Source organism: Podarcis tiliguerta (genome assembly GCF_965153285.1).
Source record: "Podarcis tiliguerta genome assembly, chromosome: 3".
NCBI lineage: Eukaryota > Metazoa > Chordata > Lepidosauria > Squamata > Lacertidae > Podarcis > Podarcis tiliguerta.
The window spans coordinates 55,362,626-55,382,087 of NC_139536.1; the positions used below are offsets into that span (position 1 = coordinate 55,362,626).

A 19,462-nucleotide genomic window follows, 5' to 3' on the forward strand; every position below is an offset into this window, starting at 1 on the left:
AAGCCAGCAGGGGAACACTTTTCTGTAAGTTCAGGATACTGTTACAAGCTAATTCACACACATCCTATGAAACACTTCAGCAAAAGGGCAAACAAAGCTAACAAATTAATATATGTGAACACAAAGAATTCGCTGACCCTATCATGTGTCGTTGAGCTTGAGTAAAGTACCAACAGTTTGGGAAAACCTTTCCTTTAAAGCAGGAATAGGGAACCTGAGGCCTCCAGACATTGTCTGACTACAACTCCCATCATCCCTGACCAGTCCCAGCACCAGCTGTTGGCCACATTGGGCACCAGCCCAGGGCCTGACCACTGGCCATGCAGGCTGGGAATGGTGGGGACTGGAGTCCCAAGAACAACAGGAGCTCCACAGATTAGCCATCCTCGTTTAAGGAATACACAGGCCCATATAATTGAAAAAGGGGTTTGAGGGGGGTGAGTTAACTTAAAAATTCAACAGAGAAGTCCTACTAGTGAACACTAGCCAGTGAATCAAATATGAATGAAAATATCTGGCAAACCCTTTAGGGCAGGCATAGGCAAACTCTGGCCCTCCAGATGTTTGGGATTACAATTCCCATCATCTCTCACCACTGGTCCTGTTAGCTAGGGATGATGGGAATTGTAGTCCCAAACATCTGGAGGATCGGAGTTTGCCTATGCCTGCTTTAGGGCCTTGCCTTCAAGTCAAAACAGTAACATCATTTTTGAAAAATAAAGCACACACCTCTCCATTCTCTGTCCAGCTAAGTAAGTCCCACCAAGTTCAATAGGAATTGTTCTTGTTTGCACAGCATCAACCTCAAGACATCCAGAGGAATTTAATCCCAGCCATTTCCCCACTATTTGCTTCACTGTGAAAATATATTATAACCTCGCTTTATCAGATATCAGGGTGATGTACAAAATAAGGCCAAAAATAGTAATAAGACCATAGATAACAACCATAAAGCAGAAGCAAATGTCAGTGCATATCAATTTAACATAATTCTCTCTGGCCACACCACTTAACATTTTGGCAACCATGTTCTGCATTAGCTAAAGCTTCTGGATCTACATCAGGATCTGCTGCCCCTGTGGATCCTGCTGCCTGAGGTGGTCACCTCACCTTGTCTCATGTGTGGGCCAGCCCTGCTTCTGAGTCATCTTCAAGGGCGGCCCCACTTACAATGCATTGCAACATCCCAATTCAGAACATGAACTGCCATGGCCAGTCTATCCCTGTCTGGGAACCACCTGAAGCTGGTAAAAGGCACTCTGAGCCACCAAGGCCACCTGGTCCTCAAGTAGCATAGCTGGAGCAAGTCCAAGTTATGCGCCTCCTCTCTCAGAGACAGTGAAACCTGAGACAAGAGAACCACCTGCTCACTGAGTCTCAAACTTGATGGGATTCAACTTCAGCTCTCTGGTCCTCATACCGCCCATACAACTGGAACCCAAACACAGTCAATTTAAGGGGGGAGCAGGGTGCTGCACTATTAAAAATTACCTTTCTCTCTGTTCCACTGATAAGATTCCTTCTGTAAGTAGACAGTCACCAGTAAGAGTTTTGCCTCTGGTACAAGGACATAATTGGTGTCTTCAAGCTAATAACAAAACCTCACCCCAGTCCCAACCAACCAGAAATACTTCATAAATTCAATTACTTAAAATGGATTAATATTTGTTTCATCAACCAAACCGAAGGTTTCTATTTCCACACATTTCTGGGAATAAGCCCTACAGAACAAAATGAGACACATAGCATTGTACGGTAAGTGATCATTTTGGATTTTTAGCTGTAGAATGGGAAAAGCCGAATGAGTACGTTGGGTTTGTGTTTTTTTTAACTTAAGTGGCCTATTAAGTATCATGAAACCTTAGAACATCATCTTCACCCTTGCCAACTTCCATGACTAATTTTAGAGAGATGTGAAAACAATGTCAAGTAGCAATTTGCTCAAACTTCAATTAATCTTTCTTTGCTAACAGTACACTACTTGGCCATGAAAGCATCATGTTACAAGAAGCACTCAGTCACAACAGAACTGAAGTGATTTATTTAAAAACCTTCCCTGCTTGTATGCTACCACAAGAATGAGCTGTGCTAGTTAATATCGTATTGGCTAGACACACTTCGGGGCTGCATTGTTGCATTAGTTTTGCTTGTTATAATGCTAGCACTTCTGTCCTGATTTTTAATGTTCCTTTTACACTGCAGGCTGTGTAATTGAACTGTGGCTTTTTGAATGACATACTGCTTTGCTGTGCTAAATTTTAAAGGGCAGAAAATATAAATATTAAAACAATAACAGTGGAATTTGAATTGCTTATTTCCCCCAACTTATGTGGTCCTTAAGCCTAAGGTCCCAAAAGTCTACGGGGTGGGGGGGCACACATGAAAGAGAATGAACTTGAAGATGAATGAGAAATCATTAGAAGTTCAACATTGATACAGACTTAATTGCCATTTTGTTCACCCAACAATTATGGAAATGGCTTCTACAGGGCCAGCACACCCATTAGGCAGAGTGAAGCAGACGTCTTAGGCAGTGCTTTTTTTCTATAAAAATAGGTGCCGGTATTCACCATGAAGTTGTTAGAGTAAGTGCCACACTGTATAACAACAACAAAAAGAGGTGCCTGTACTGCATACCATTGAGTACCCCCTGAAAAAAACTGACACACCGGTCTGAGGTGGCAGAATTCCCTGAGATGGCACCACTGCAAGCACCCTGCCTGCCCCACCACAGCTAGAGTCGTAATGCAGGCATCAGCACTGATTTCCGCTGAATTTTTGCGAGATCTTGCCAAAATTTCATGAGACTGTGTCAGAATCTGCCATTAGAGCTGCTTTGTACCGCTACTGCACAACTTAGGGAAGAGAGGCTTTGGTGAAGGCGGCGTGGCACAGGAGCGCCACCATGTCATGGCCACACCTCTCATTTCACCTCAAGTGTCAAAATGGGATGCACCGGCCCTGGACTTCTAGGTGTAGTTCAAAGATCACTCAACTAATTCAGTGAACTTTGTTAAACCAAACTACTTCATTCCAAGCACTTCACAGAAATATCAAAACTGTGTTTTCATGATTACATATGTTAAGGCATCATATTCTTAACAACTCTTAACTCGATTTGACTGGTTAAAAAAAGAATCCTCCATTATCATGAATAATTAGTAGGGACCATGATTAGCATATAATGACGGAGACACTGGTATTTTATACTGAAAGTACTTTGTTATATGGTTCATTATATTCTCAGTCTAAATGGGATCTGCCCTGTCTAAAAATACATCTCTAATATCCCTATATTTTCTTCAGACTAAACTACCAAATACAATAGCTATTATGTGTAACACAGAATATGCTTCCCCCTGCCCCCCCTCTACTGATAATTGAGAATGGATGCATATACAAAAACGAACAAATATCCAAATCAAATCTGAGTTCATCACGTCACATGCTGATTTGTAGAGCGGTTATCGACAAGCTGCCTATGAAGTCACATAGCCTTTGTCACTAGAGGGAGTCCTGATCACACAGCATGTTCGGTAAGGCACAACAAAAGGAATGAAAGGATGAGAAAACTGCCAGAAAAAAAGATTGCAGGCACCTTTGAATGTTTCTACAGATTTCATCGTAAGAAATGTTTAAACAAAACATGCCTGTTGAACACACACAGAGACACACACACACACACACTCCCATCAACCAGCATGACTAAAAGTCAGGCGGGATGGAAGTTCTTGCCCAGGAACACCTGCAGGGCCACAGGTGAGTCACACCTGTTGTAAAGGCTGCAGAGACAAGGCAAAACAAACCATTACGTAGCAGACAAGTGCAATACAGTAGTCTTTTGGTAGCTTTTCCTTTTTTTCTAAGCAGATAATGGATTCTACAAAATATAGTGGGAAAAGTTCTAAACTCTTTTCCCTGGGGGGGGGGGTCATTCTGATTGACAGGAGGGAAAGATACTCCACAACAGATAATGGGTGTAATGAATAAAACAGTTTCCAACGTAAGTGCATGAAAAATAATTATGTGGGCAGTCCAAATGCATAAGATTTGAATGTTTAGCCAGCCTGACCCATTCCAGTGGCTGTTTCAATTTAAGGTCTCACATTAAATGCAAGGGAGCTGACTGGGAGATGCTGATACACGGAAAAACACTCACTCTGAAGACAATTTAAGACCTGCAGCACACAAACAACTGAACTTTACACAAGGGCAAAATTTTACAACTATAATTTGTATTGGCAAGGAGAGAACGAGGAAATGGGGTAATGTTTGGCTTGGCATTCCTTATGGTTATGCATGAGCAAAAGTCTATTTAAACCTTGCGAGCAAATCATTGTAACATTGCAATGTGGCAATGCTGCTGACTCATTAATTCTACCTAACAACCTAAGGCAGTTAACACTTTTGTTATCCCAATGAAGTCAGCATAAATAGCCTTTTAATAATCTCCCAAGGTTACTTAATGTGCTACCAACCAATGTATACTCAGTACAACCTCTTTTCTTTGAACCAAAGCAGAAAGTTTAATTTCAGTTTGCCGAACTTATAGTATTCAGTCCAGGAGCAGATCTGCAGGTAGAAATATGAAATGCATCCTGGAAGATTATGCTGTGAAACAACCCAGACACTGCAACCAGTAAGTTACTTAGGCCCTCCAGATGTTTTTAGACCCCAACTTCCATCATCCCCCAACCACTGACCATGCTGACTAAAGTAGATGGGGATTGGAGTCCAACAACATTTGGAGGACCAAAACACCCCTCACCCTGTACGATACAACCTCATGTTGTTAAATAAGAAAGTGGAGGTAAAGCTCAATGGTTCGGCCTGATCTCACCACAATTCCCAGCTCTGCCTGTGTCAGTCAAAAGGCATTTCAAGAAACAATGCCCTCAGCTATTCTCTGCAGTATAATTGCGCAGATACTGATAAAATGAAAGCAAATCAAACAAGGCCTGACGGACAGACAGACTTTTGTTACTGGTGCGCATCCACATTATACAAAGAATAGAATGAGTCATGCCTATTGGGCAAAAAGAGTTTAGGGGATAGATGCCAGAAAGGTCACAGTGCCCTCCACCAGCATATTCAAAATAGTATGAAGACTGCTGTGCACCTTCACTGGCTGGCACATGTCAGCTTTTGAACCAAATCATTACTAGAAACAGTCTTCTTAAGAGGAGAAACACTACAGGTTTCTGGTTAAAAAAAGGACTGAAGAACACATACAAACAGCCAGCTACTCAGAAATGCCAGTTTATTTGCATATACACTAATTCACTTAAACATAAGCATGAGTGCACCTTTTTGTGTACACTGCATGAGTGCACTGTCTGGCAGCCAACCACCTGCCCAACCTTTCTTTACCAAATCTGAACATATTATTAAATGGCAAAGCAGGTAGCATTTTAAGTGGCCAATTTAGAACCAGCTTGTTTTTTCCTAAGCATTTTAAAGAAAAATAGTGACCCAAAAATTGAGGTTGGACATGTGCACAGTAAGAGTCAACTGCCAAAAAACTTTTTAGGCTGGTATCAACACAGCGAGTTCGAAGCCAGCTCATCAGTACTGAGTACATTTGTCACCCACAGACAGTTAGGAAAGGAAACCCGGCACTTTCATGAATCATTTGAAATGGACTGTTGCATTTATGTCTATTAGCCAGTCTTCCTTTAGCGGCAAATTCTAAAGCCACACATGCTGCAAATTCTGTAAACCCTTCCTCATTACCAAAAAATGATGCATTTTTAAAGGACCTGTATTGAACTTAGGCCTTTGCCAGCACAAGGGCACCCCAAGATTTTTTTCTTCTCAAGTGCTATACTGGGCAACACAGGGCAAATGTAGTCTAGTAAAAGTTCTTTGACTGCAATACTTCTAACCATATCTAACTGAACAAAGTTACATATAACGCAGCAATGGGCTATGAACACATTATGTAATGCAATACTGTATTAATAAACAATCCATGTACTCCTGCCAGCGCACTTCAGGGTAGGTCCCCTTTAAAGATGATGACTCATGTGTACAGCTAAAACTAGGTCATCAGGAACAGCAGTCTTGAGCCAAGGAACCAGTTGGGTGCGGGGAACACCACACACACACACACACACACACACACACTATAACCCAAGAGGTGGGAACACATTATGTTGCCAGGAAACACAAATAAGGAAAGGCCTCACTTCATTCAGAATTTCTCACAGACTAGTGAATAGCAAAAGAGCTCAGTATACTTTCTAGCAACATGCACAATATGAATATAATGTAATTGTCCATTTCCTGGTGTCTTATCTATATTATGATGGTGATATTTTTACTTGTGCAGATATTTTATAACTTTGCAGGTCTAGAGTGGGGGGGGGAAACATTCTGTTGACTCCGCAAGACTTTGCCAGAGCCCAGGCTTCCATCCATACCAACATGCTTTAGAGGGAAAATAGAAAAATAGACTGTTGTAACGTGCAGAGTTCAGTCTCCACTGCAACTGTGGCTTGCGGATGGCTTTCTGCTGAATCTGCAGATTGCTAAGAGCCACAGTGATGAACTATAATGTGGAAGGTAGCCATTCAGCCAAAAGCTGTCATTTTCCCAAGCTTATCCTATGTAGAAGTCTTTAATCATCTGCTAAGATAAAAGCAAGATCCATTTCCTGAACTTGGCAAGCAAAAAAATGTGAACGTGCTCATTTCAAACCCATTAAATGCAACAATTATAATATTTCAGATTTTCATTTTTTAAAGGCAAAATAAACAAAGTTTTTGCTATCTTTCAGTTCACATATTAAAATTATTTATCAAATATTTTGCATTCCTTGTGGTTCAAGTGAGCTCAGGGGCACATTTTTATAGGCACAACTTGCATATGGAGCATCTGCATATGCTTTTCAAAGTTCCCAGTGCAAGGTCATGATGTTGTATTGAAGTTCACATCAAGTGTGATGAAATTTACTAAATAATTCAGAGGGGGCCAATTAGAATATGCAAAGCATGAGACTCTTCATCTCAGGGACGTGGGTTCAAGCCCCACATTGGGCAAAAGATTCCTGCATTGCAGGGGATTGGACTAGATGACCCTGATGGTCCCTTCCAACTCTACAATTTGATGATTCTATAATCCTCCTAAGATGTATAAGTAAATATAGCTCAAGTCATTAGATGGCACAATGCAGGCAGAGGCAGAGCTAGCTGCTCCAGCATCCAGAGCAGCCCACAGGGGTGGGGCTAGCCGCCTGCGGGGGTGTGCTGCCGCCGGGCATCCCGGGGGGTGCACTGGCGGGGGTGTGTGTCCCGGGGGGTGCCGCCTGCAGCAATGCCACCCCCCTCAGGGATGGCACTCAGGGTCGATCACCCCACCACCCCCACCTTTCTCCGCTACTGAACACAGGTATGAGCATATCTCTTGGCCATGGCATTTGTCATTTTCCATGCAATTGTAAATGGTTGTTGTATTTACTATATGCATGAACATCAGCTGATTCACAACAGCTGTCAGCTTAGAAATTTGTGGTCACAAATTTTCAAAGTCCAGTTAGGTACCACAGCTCTCTGCTGCAATCATGTCTATAAGGTTACCAGATTTTTTTTCAATGAATCCGGGGACACTTTTCAACTTCAATGGATTTTGTATGGGGACGGATTTGTAAATCCGGGGACTGTCCCCGGGAAATGTGGATATCTGGTAACCTTATTCTAGAACACTTTGGTGTAGCTTTCCACACAAATGGTCAACAGATGTAATATGTCTCAGGAATAAAACCACTCTTGACTTTTGTACTGTACAGTACTTTCTGCTAAAGAGATTCCTAGTCAGATTAACAACCATCTCTTCTACAGGTCAGAAAATTCCACACACACTCTTCAGAGGTGCAATAGAGGTGAATCATTTACCATGATATACATGTTTAGAGGATTCTTACAGGTGTTATAGTGCCACAGTCTCCTTTGCCCAGTATTTAATAGCAGTTTTGGAAACCAACACTTAAAATAAGTAAAAAATGGAGTTTGCATTTTCTGTGGAAATTCCACTGTTGCTGGCGCAATCTTAAAAGCAAAACAAAGCCTAAACAAACAACAGCTTTGGCAATAGTGACATTCCTTTGATTAGGCTGAATGCTCAACTCCTTCAAAATAAAAACTATTAGAAAAATATTTATTTTTACAAAGGGTCAAAGGAAAAATATAATTTTTCCAGATGGAAGCCAGATGTTTAGTTTCTCCTCCTCCAAAAGCGATACTTTTGCTGATAAATAGCATTTAGTCACTGTTTTTAAAAAGGTTCGTGTTTCATTTCCTCTACTTTAAAGATCCACATCACAACATTTAAGCCAAGTATTCCATGCATGTTGAAATCGTTCCATGTACTTTTGTGGGAGAAACAGAGACAAGAAGCATTTTCCTAGTACAAGTATAGATGTTAAGGCATTCAGATATAAAATGCTGCTGCTCAACAAGTCATTATTAATTTCAGTAGCTAGTAGTACTACCTTGTTGGTACTTGTTTACATCAGCAGCCCAGTATATGCTTTGGTATACTTGTACAGGTTCTAGGTTACCCCACTCATCTCAGTAGAGGTAGCAGCTCTGCTTATTCTATTCTAATGAACAACAAAGACCTTGGAAGTGAGGGGGACTTTGTGGGTGCACATCTAAGACCCTGCAAAGGGTTTGGTATAATTGCCTGTGATTTGGAGTTGTGCGTACCCTGTTTTTGTGAAAAAGTGTCCCAGAAAATGCAGCAGAAAAACATTAAGAGAGCTAGAAGATAAACATGAAACTTCTGGGTCTTGTGGGTACTGAAACATGATAGATCTTAAAGGGGAAGAGGAAGAGACATTTTCTGCAGAAAAAAAGAACACCTCCTTGGTTCTCCTAAGTCTGTATTTCACTTTGTAACACACCTGCTTTTCAATGAGGAATGCAATGCAAATTTACATCACTTTCAATACATCCATATCTCACAGTGAAGCTTAGCCTATATAGTTTTTATATGAGCTTCAAGAACAGAACAGTATATGATTTTAAAGGCAATCAGTTCTTGTTTAAGCACTTGTGGATCCAGTCACCAATTTGAGGATTTAAAAATGCACACTCAGGTCATAACCACACCAGAGATTTAAAGCACATGACTTCCCCCAAAGAAGCATGGGAACTGTTGTTAAGGAGGCTGGGAATTGTATCTCTCTGAGGGATAAACTACAGTTCCCAGGATTCTTTGGGGGAAGCCACGTGCTTTAAATCTCTGGTGCGGCTATGACCTCACACTCAAAACATGAATGCACAAGAAATATTCAGATCTGCATGGCAATTCAAACCACTCCATGGATATTTGTGGATATCCAAAGATGCAGGAAGAGCTTTTGTGTGTGGACAATTTATTTATTTTTTATATATATTTATACTGCATCAGACCAACACGGCTACCTACCTGAACCTATCCCTAGATCAGGTGGAGAGTTAGGAGAAAGCGCTATTAAAAGATTAATCCTGTCCTACAGAAAATTGCTTTTAAAAAGCTTCATACATTTATAGTGGTACCTCGGGTTAAGTATTTAATTAGTTCCAGAGGTCTGTTCTTAACCTGAAACTGTTCTTAACCTGAAGCACCACTTTAGCTAATGGGGCCTCCTGCTGCCACCGTGCCACCGGAGCACGATTTCTGTTCTCATCCTGAAGCAAAGTTCTTAGCCCGAGGTACTATTTCTGAGTTAGCGGAATCTGTAACCTGAAGCGTATGTAACCTGAGGTACCACTGTAATTTAACTCAAATGCAAAAAGCATTTCTTAAGGCACACAAAATGCTGCTACTACTAATAGAGAGCAGGCAGTTACTGAATCAAACTATGAAAAGCAGGTTACACTGTTTCTATACATGCATAAAACTGCTACGTTCAAAGGGGGCAGGAAAACTTGTAAGATCCAAAACTTGAAGGAAGTTAATTTTGAAAGCTATCTTGTGCACATGAACATAAACACACAATAGGCAAAAATAAAAATATACTTGATGAGATGAACACAATGGAATGTTAGATGCCTTTGTCCAGCTAGATCTCAATTCTGTTGGTTTAACCTGCACTGTTTGGCTGGCGCCATAAACAATATTTAGATATAACTTCATGCTTCCCAACAGATGCTACTTTCCATTTGACTATTTTCAGTTAAGGAAGTGCAAGGAAGATTATAAAAATCAATAAAGAACTTATGCAAGTTTACACATAAGGCAAGCAAGTCATGCTCAGTGCACATCTAGACAAATTTACAAATATCCCTAATGTTGTGGATTAGGCTGCAATTCCTTACCTCACTTTCCAGTGAGTAAGTAGGATTTAAGTCTGAACAGACATTGCTAGGACTCTGCATCAAAGGCTTTGGAAGAAGAAGAGAACTACAATTACTGCACAGAACTACAACTCAAAAATGCAGACTCTGCAACTGTAACTCCAGAAGATGCTTTCAGTGATCCACATGATACAATATACAATTTTGTGACTAGCTTGAGGGAAATGGGGATGGGGTTAAGTAATTAATTTATGACTGTAGCCATATCTGTAACTGTTATAACAAAGCAAACATATGCCTCCATTTCACCTTTGCTGTGTGGGTGGGGGGATATTGAAGACAGCTTCACCAGCATACAGGATACTTAACACAAAACAACAGATGTGCAATAATCACAAATGTCCATTCATTTCCTTTATGTCAGCAAATACAAGCAGTTGCTAATTAAGAATCTCTATCTATTGGATACAAAAGGAAGTGTACACATTTCCCTGGTCATTTTGAAATAGAAAATGTAGACAATAGAAAATGTCACAGGAAGAGAGCAATCTGCTTCCCTGCAACTACCATGTCTTAGCGAAGTTATCTTTTTCCTTAAAAATGTTTTACACAGACTCAAGAAAGAACAACTACAATAAAACGCTAACTGCAAAAATGTAAGATAGGAGCTGTACAATTACGTCTTGACTTCCTAGAAATATGTGGGGTTCCCAGAAGGTCTCCCACACAGACAATGGCAGGATTCCAGACCTGCTTAGCTTCAACAAGGTGACTGCCTTGCATGTTCTCAGACCATGGCAATAGATTTCAGCTCAGGGATTGGAATTCTAAGCTCCGGAAAAGAGCAGGTGGCTGTTGGATGCTGTGGACCATAGTTGGAGGCCTCCTGAGAGAGGCTCCAAGTTCCACTGTGGTTGCCTCGTGTCCTAAGGTCAAAAAGTGGGTGTTCCAAGGGAATGACAGGGAGGATAAGGGGATGCTTTGGATCTGCTGAATCCATAGGCCCCTCATCCCCCAAACATGCTTATGGAATAGGCGATGGGGGGCTATGCCAGCCTTGGAGCTGGTGTGGCTATTTTCCCTGCCACTGGAACAAAAAATTAAAATTAACCCAACATTTAAAAGAGGAACCAGCAACAAAAAGGCAAGGGACTAGAAAAAGCCACATATAGACACCAATTCTGTCCTGGCTCCAGCAGGGCTTTGGAATTGACAGCCCATTGGGTCAGACTCCTTTCCATTCCCCAGCCTCTGAAGAACTGCTCTATCCAAAACTTCAATAATTTCCCACAGAAATAAAGTGAGACTTAAGGTGTTGGCCTTTCTGTTTGTACGCAGCAGCTGGCTGCGATCCAGATATTTGGCATGTCCTGTGTGGTCTATTTTGCCTTTTTTTTTTTAACTAGTATGTCAGGCTATGGCATGTCAAGCTATGCCGTACTACAAAAGCCTATTGAACTAATAGTATTTTTTTAATTAAAAAAAACAGTGGGCACTTCAGTTTAGGAATCCAACAGCTTATGAAGTTCTGGCCCGTTTTGGGCCAGTGCAGCCAATGGCCTCATTCATACTGACCTTCTCAGAATATACACACTGTATATACACACCATAGCTATGTTTTTAATAATCTGTTTTCTACTTCTAAACCCTTAGGGAGCCATTTTGGCAAGCAACTGCTTTACTAATTAGAAGAATAAAATCAGAAAGTCTTAATTAACCACAGTTTCCCATTTTTCCAGACCAGGAAACTATAACCGCCAGCTTCGGAACAAACCATGATCTTAAGCCACAGTTTGAAATTTTAAGATTCTGGCTTGTTTCAGAGTTGGTCACCATAGTCATCTTGTTCAGCAGAAATGAGAAACAACAATTTATTTATTGTATTATTGAAGTGCACCATGAAGAGAACAGCAAAGGGTTTGGGTGCATGGGCAAAGGGTTTGATGTTTATCTCAGTTTAACAAGCCATGAATACAAGAATCTAATTGCTTCTGTCAGCATCAATTGCTGACATTGCTTCTATCAGAAGATAGTTGGAACGACCCAATATTAGGAACCCCAAAACTGATTAGTGTTTGCCTCTGTGGTGCTATGTATTATTTTCCAAAGCAAATATTCACTTGCAAAGGCAGTCATGATTTCTTTCTTCCATATTTGGTACAAGAGAAATATAATTTTAAAAAACCACTAGCATGTTTTCTAACAGGAATTTGACTGAATAATTGTGGCTAATATGATAGCTTTATTCATAATTACAATTCAAATTAAAACCACTGAAAGATCTGTAACAACCACAGAGAAAAATCCATTTTACTCAAAACGCAACTGATTTTTTATTTACTTCCACAGAAAGAAGCCAGATTTATTTATTTTTAAAAAGGGCAATTTAAGGTTGGTAGTAAATGCTTTGCCACAAGCACTCTTTAACACTTCCAGCTATTTTGGGGGGCGGTGCTTTTCAGCAGCAAGCTACTGGTTTTCAAGCATATTATTAATTCAGTTAGGCAGAGATGCCCATCACTTACCAAAAAAAGGGGAAAGCCTATTTTTATATAAATATTTCATTTTGAGAACCCACGTGTCTGTTTTGTCCAATATATGCATTTTAATCAATGCTATACATAATTTATCAAAGCTTTTACAACTCAGTTCTAAAGTCAATAGGGGTGAGCCAACTGATGTTGCCCCCGAAATCAACAGAAGAGAAATTTATTATTGCAGGCAACTCCCAGTTTACGCGGGCGTTACATTCTAAGGCATCCGCATTTAAGTGAAATTGCATATATTTGAAACACTATAGAAAAAGTCTGCAAACACCCTGTTCTGCGCTTGCCCCACCCCTTTTGTGGCAATTTCAGGCTACTGATGCATGGCGTGATGCATGTGTGTGCAGTCACACACATATCAGACACCCCAAAAATAGTTGCTGCCTGAACAAGTCTGTGTCTGGTATAAAGTTGTGACATCAATTAGGATGTAGCTTTGAAATGAAGGAGTACTGGATATGGTGAAAGTGTGCAACTCCACTGTCCACTCATATCTGTTAGGAGTGGTCTGAGGCTCCTTAAGGCACAACGTGCGTATACACACACACACACACACACACACACACACACACACACACCAACAACCCAAACATTATGGGACTCCCTACTAAGTTGTCTGTTAAACCTGAGATTACTAATTTCAAGCTCCACACAGGAATTATATTTAAAGATTATATTTTGCTCAAAAGTGTGGCTGTAAAACACAGGATTCCCCCATGTCTACTGCTCTGGAATTTTGTATAAGGGGTAGTCTATAAGTAAAAGTAAATAAATAAATATGGAAAGCACAGTTCCCATCAGCCATAACCAGGCTGTAATTAAAATACACTTCTTGACAAAATACAAATATTGGTTTGGATCCAGAGAAGGGCTCCTTTCATTTCTACAAGAAGTTGTGAGTCAGTAGAAGCTGCTACTCGTGTATGGGGGAAAAGAAGCTGAGTTTTTACCAATTCCCTCTTCTCCAGCAGTCCCCAGCACCACCTCCCATGCTCTTACAAAGGGTCCTTCAATCTTCTGGAGAAGATTTTCAGAGATTGCAGGGGGGATCAGCAAAAACGACTTTCTTGTCCCTTTCTGAGGTCCAGCGCCGAGGGCCTTCTTGTGGTTCCTTCGCTGCGAGAAGCCAAATTACAGGGAACGAGTCAGAAGGCCTTCTCGGTAGTGGCACCCGCCTTGTGGAACGCCCTCCCACCAGATGTCAAAGAGAAAAATAACTACCAAACTTTTAGAAGACATCTGAAGGCAGCCCTGTTTAGGGAAGCTTTTAATGTTTAATAGGTTATTGTATTTTAATGTTTTGTTGGAAGCCGCCCAGAGATGGGTGGGGTATAAATAATATATTATTATTATTATTATTATTTTATTATTATTATTATTATTATTATTATTATGAGCTGCACTTTGCTCATGTGAACTGTGGACCCATAATGCTTAAGGGTACGCAGCAGCAACCTTAGATGGTAAAGTAAAATACTGTCAAATAATTAGCATAAAAACAACAAGTTGTAAATGTATTTAATTTACACCACACAGTAGTAAAATAAAGTGGTTGGAGAGATGTGGATATTATTAAGTGTATTATTTCTGCAGAACGCCTAGCTAAAAGGTTTCAGAACTTCCTTGAAATGTGTGATTAATTACAATGATAATCCTTCTCATCCAAAGGATAGTACGACTGCACTAATTCTCACCAGATGTAAGCTATGGAAGGCATTAATTTAACTGCTGCGCCACCAAAAATCTGGGAATGAAAATGCTTATAAGTAAGGCTGTAAACATAGTTGAATTCTCACTTTCATTATTAAAACCATTATGACAGACTTAAAAAGAACCTGCAACGCAATCATATATTTTAGTTCTCAACACATTTTTAAGGCATGAGAAGGCCTAATGGCAAAGAAGTTACCAGCAAGGGTTCAAAATTAGCAGGGTGCCAGGCACATTTTGCAACTAAAGATTCTCCATTTGTGAAAAGTCCAAAGGTCTGGGTGCCATTTTTTTGCACCTGGCTGACACTCAAGAATTACTGAAATGAATGTGCTTTGAAGCCTTGAAGTATATGTTAAGGATAGACAATATGATAAGGAATTTAACAATAAAGATTACAGTGTTTTGAAAACTGAAGTATGGTACCAATATTTTTATTATAAACACCAAATTAAACATGTATTAACAATTTCTGGGGGAAAATGTGATATTAACAATGTGTCTCTAATGTGAATTACATATTAATTCATGCTTATCAAAATAATAAATAAAAAGTGCTGACCCCACCCACCACAAATGGTGGCTAGACATTCTGTTTAGGCGCCTACAACCCAGATCTCAGGAGCCACTTGGCTCCTAGCTTTTCTGTCCCAGTTTCTAACATTGGTTACAGCTTCTGCTGAAGAACAGGTTCCAACTGTAAGAACAGCTAATAAGAGGGAAAGAGGCAATTTATGCCCATATGTCTTCCACTGGAATAGCTGTAAGAAGGTCATATGAAGGACAGATTAAGATGGAATGTAGGGGCTCCCCTAGAAATGCTGCTATACAGTGGTACCTCGGGTTACAGACGCTTCAGGTTACAGACTCCACTAACCCAGAAATAGTACCTTGGGTTAAGAACTTTGCTTCAGGATGAGAACAGAAATAGTGCAGTGGCGGCACAGCAGCAGCGGGAGTCCCCATTAGCTAAAGTGGTACCTCAGGTTAAGAAGAGTTTCAGGTTAAGAACGGACGTCCGGAACAAATCAAGTTTTTAACTTAATTTGTAATCCAAGAGAGAATTATACATCTACCATCATAACTACACTTAGGCCTGGTTTGGAAGTGACACCAAACCATGGTTTAACTCACTGCTATGGATATGAGCAGCAGCAAGTCTCAGCAGTTCTAAGGATACTGGAAGCGTCCACCTTTAAACTAAAGTTTCTCATTCTGTCCAAGCTGAAGGAACTCTGGTAAAAACTATGCTTTGTTAAAAAGCCAGAAGCTCAAGCCATTGATTTCACAGGTGTGCTGAATGAGGAGTACATGAAGCACATAATACTAAATCATGGCTTAGATTTATATCTGAAAAAGGACCACTCTATTCAGAGGAATGAGTTTCTACAAATTTATTTCTGAGCAAACGTGTAGAACAAAGGGCTTTGAACAACAGGGTAGTTGGACAAATCTGGCAATGACAACATTGTCTTCTTGTTGTAGGAAAAAAGTGAGCTTTGGCAGAAAAACATGTGAGAGCAAAATCTAGGGGTTCTGATAGAAAACTATTTGGCAATTGGCATTGACATCTCAAGCTCCTTGACAACTGTGAACCTAACAGAACACAGTTTTAAGATACCTATACAAATGGTGTGTGATATCCTACCAACTAAACAAGATATATAATTTGGTTACAGATGCTTGTTGAAGACATGGGGAACATGGTGCCAACTTAATTAATCTCTTCCAATAATGCAAAAATGTTAAGAAACTTTTGAACATAATCTGGTTCCAATTATGGAATGAAAGATCCCAGAAGACCCTTTGATGAACTATTTGGAGAGGATTGTCAAAAATAAGATATTGAAATACTTTATTAAAATCAGCAATAATATATATAGTCCATTGTGGGAGCTATGTATGCTATGTTTTTTTAGCTTTTTTAGTTGGAGAGGCAGAAGAGAGATCTGGAGCTAATGGCAGATCACTATATTTCCAACCCATTAAAACAAAAGAGGTTTCCCCTTTCCTAAATTAGGCAAATTCTCTAATATGCAGTTACTTACCCCATATGGATTTGCATGCATATGTGCAGGTTAAATCAGTTTGTGGCTCATGGGTTTTAATACCGAGGAGAAAGGGGACTTTTGTAAATATGAATATGAATTTGATTTGTCCCTGAGCCACAGCGTTTGGAACTTGGCTCTGACTGATTCTAGTAAAAAACAAAAGTAGATCCAAAGCCTGAACATGCCTAACCTAATGGATTGAGATGGTTATTTCCTGCATTTAGCTGTTTCCTGGGGCCACAATATCTACAGGAAGCATCAGTACTTGAACTAGGATCCCAAGAGAGATGTAGATATAGAGGTCCTCATTAGTCACAAAGGGCTGCCTTGAAAAGAAAGGCTTCACATGCGTTTTGAACCCCATATACCACATTGCCAAAATAACATAGTTTCTTTTAAAGGCAGCAACTTTTAAGAAACAAGACTCTAGTGTTTCCCGCCCCCCGCCCCCCAGTCTTCCAAGTCACTTTTCAAGGTAAGGCCCTGGATAAAGAAAAAACGTTTTTAGTAGAACACTAAAAGGTGTGTTCATATACTTGGAGTGGAAACTCTGTGCATCCAGCTGCAATTGATTTCCTGCATGGCAAAATACTGCAGGCATTTTACTAGATGGGAACGTTACAAAGGCTTCCTACACATCACTAGGTTTTCAAACCAGGAAGGTGTTCCCACAGGGCCATTCCTTTGTCAGAATAAACAGCCTCTACTGATCTTTCACTGTATATGGTTTGCTTCTTCCCAAACCATAAAAAAGTGGTTTCAAAACACCCAATGACATGAAATATTCTCCTCTTTTGAAGGAAACAGTAAATTACAGTATTTAGGTATTTCTTCTTTCCTCTCACCAGGAAGCTATACAACACCTAGCAACAACACATCCTTTCATACTTCTTTAAAAAAAAGACCTAGCCAAAACCATCAACGCTACAGCAAAAGCAAGCCATGGGAGAATTTCAATGAAACACACTATTAAGACTTTCTGGAGTATTTATACTTCTAATCTCATACACGGGAGAAAAACTCTCTGTACATGTATATAGTGAAGAAGGACAATTCTCCAGGAAAGAAAGAGAACATAAGGTTAACCCAGCACCAATGGTGCCCATGCCTCTGGGAAGTACACAAGCAAGTTATCTATGCACAGTCCTCCTTCCTTTTTTGCAATAAGCTGGAAAACCTTCTGAGACCTTTAGAAATTCCCTTCTCCAAGGTGCCTCCTTGAATGGAATGGGCCATCTGTGCCTCAGCTTTTCTCCATGAGCTTTGCTACCACTGAGAATGCAGCATACTCACTCACAGTATTTAATTCACATTTACAATTTGGAATTTATAGCTATATACTTTCACAAAAGGCATTAGTCAATCTGAAAGCACAGGAACTGGCAGTGTGTATTATCTGGGAGCTGAAGATCAATACTAGAATTTAAAGTGGAAGGGAAGCCCAATACCAGTGTCTAGATGTCTTTTTTTAAAAAAAGAACTTATAAACAAAAAATAAATTTAAACACAAGAGACAGAGCTGTTTAAAATATAAGTTGGCAAATGGTTATCTGGTAACGTCCAAGTAGTCAATGCAGAACTTTTGGCATCTCATGCTTCACTCGCAAAGAACCAGAGATGTGAAAAAATAAATTCTACTGTCAAACATGTGGCAATTCAAATCTTTTATTTCTTGGCTGCTAGCAATCATGTTACTTCCTAAAGAAAAGGGTGTTCAAAAGGTTAGCAGCCCAGTTCCCAAGCTGACCCAGAGTTAAAGGCCCCACTGAAAAGAACGGGGCTTACAACAGTGGGATGTGTTCATGACGCCAACAGCAAGTTCAAGTTGAAGCACAAGGCAGAGTTCACACTAACGCATCCTCAATCAAAGGCATATGTTGCACTCCTCCTATTGTGGCAATGAGGGCCAAAACTGTGGACTGTACATTTCATGTTTGCCAAAAGGAATGTACATTTTTTAAAAACTTCATCAGAAGTCATTCAATCCCAGACTGCCATAATTTCCTCCCTTCATGACCTAAAAAGTAATCAAGCCAAGACCTCCCAAAAAACCATCATATGTTTTCTGAATCCTAGCCAATTTACAATATCTTCCTGAATCCGAAACCTCTCCTAACAGATGTGATGTCAGTGTATCAAATCAGCATTCCAATCTAGTTTCTGGCTATAGTATACCAATATAAAACTGTTTCAACATTTGGTTTCGATTGAACAATTGAAGCAAGCCTGTAATGAGCTCTGAAGTACAACATCGTCTCCCCGTTTACCAATAAAATATGCATTCACTGAAGCTTTTGTCATGAATTAAAATTGGCAAAAAGGGACATATCCAAAAGATACAGATACATTCATTTGCAATAAGAATTACTTGAAAACGGCAGCTATTAATGGTATAGCTATCAATGGTTTCCATTAATGACTTTTTCCCTGCAGCAAGCCAGAGAAGCATGGCTCAAAAGGCAAAGTATATTGCTTTTGCTTACAATGGGACACTAGGATTTCCCAGGTTAGGGGTGGGCAGAAGCACTTTGTGGTGATTCTACCTTACTTGGGTGGTCATTTCCAGAGGGTGATGCTTGGGGAGTGCTCTTTGGCCCCATGGAACCTTCAATGTGGGGTTCCTCAGCATTCGATTTTATCCCTCATGTTATTTAACATCTACATGAAACCTCTGAGTTCATCCAGAATTTTGGAGTCCATGGTCAGCAATTTGTTGAGGACACACAGCTCTACTTCTCCTTTACATATGCAGGTGTTGAAGTGGATGTGCTGGACCATTGTCTTGCCTCAGTAATGGACTGGATGAGAGCCAATGAACCGAAGCTCAATCCTCCACCTTAGGGTAGTTCCCTAAACCAGATGGATGGGAGGTTGC

General features: G+C 40.2%; 1 protein-coding gene across 2 annotated transcripts in view; it reads right to left on the reverse strand.

The window, feature by feature from the left end:
- Positions 1-19,462, reverse strand: part of PLEKHG1 (pleckstrin homology and RhoGEF domain containing G1) — a 101,233-nt gene that overhangs the window by 73,709 nt on the left and 8,062 nt on the right. The gene's annotated exons all lie outside the window — the stretch shown is intronic.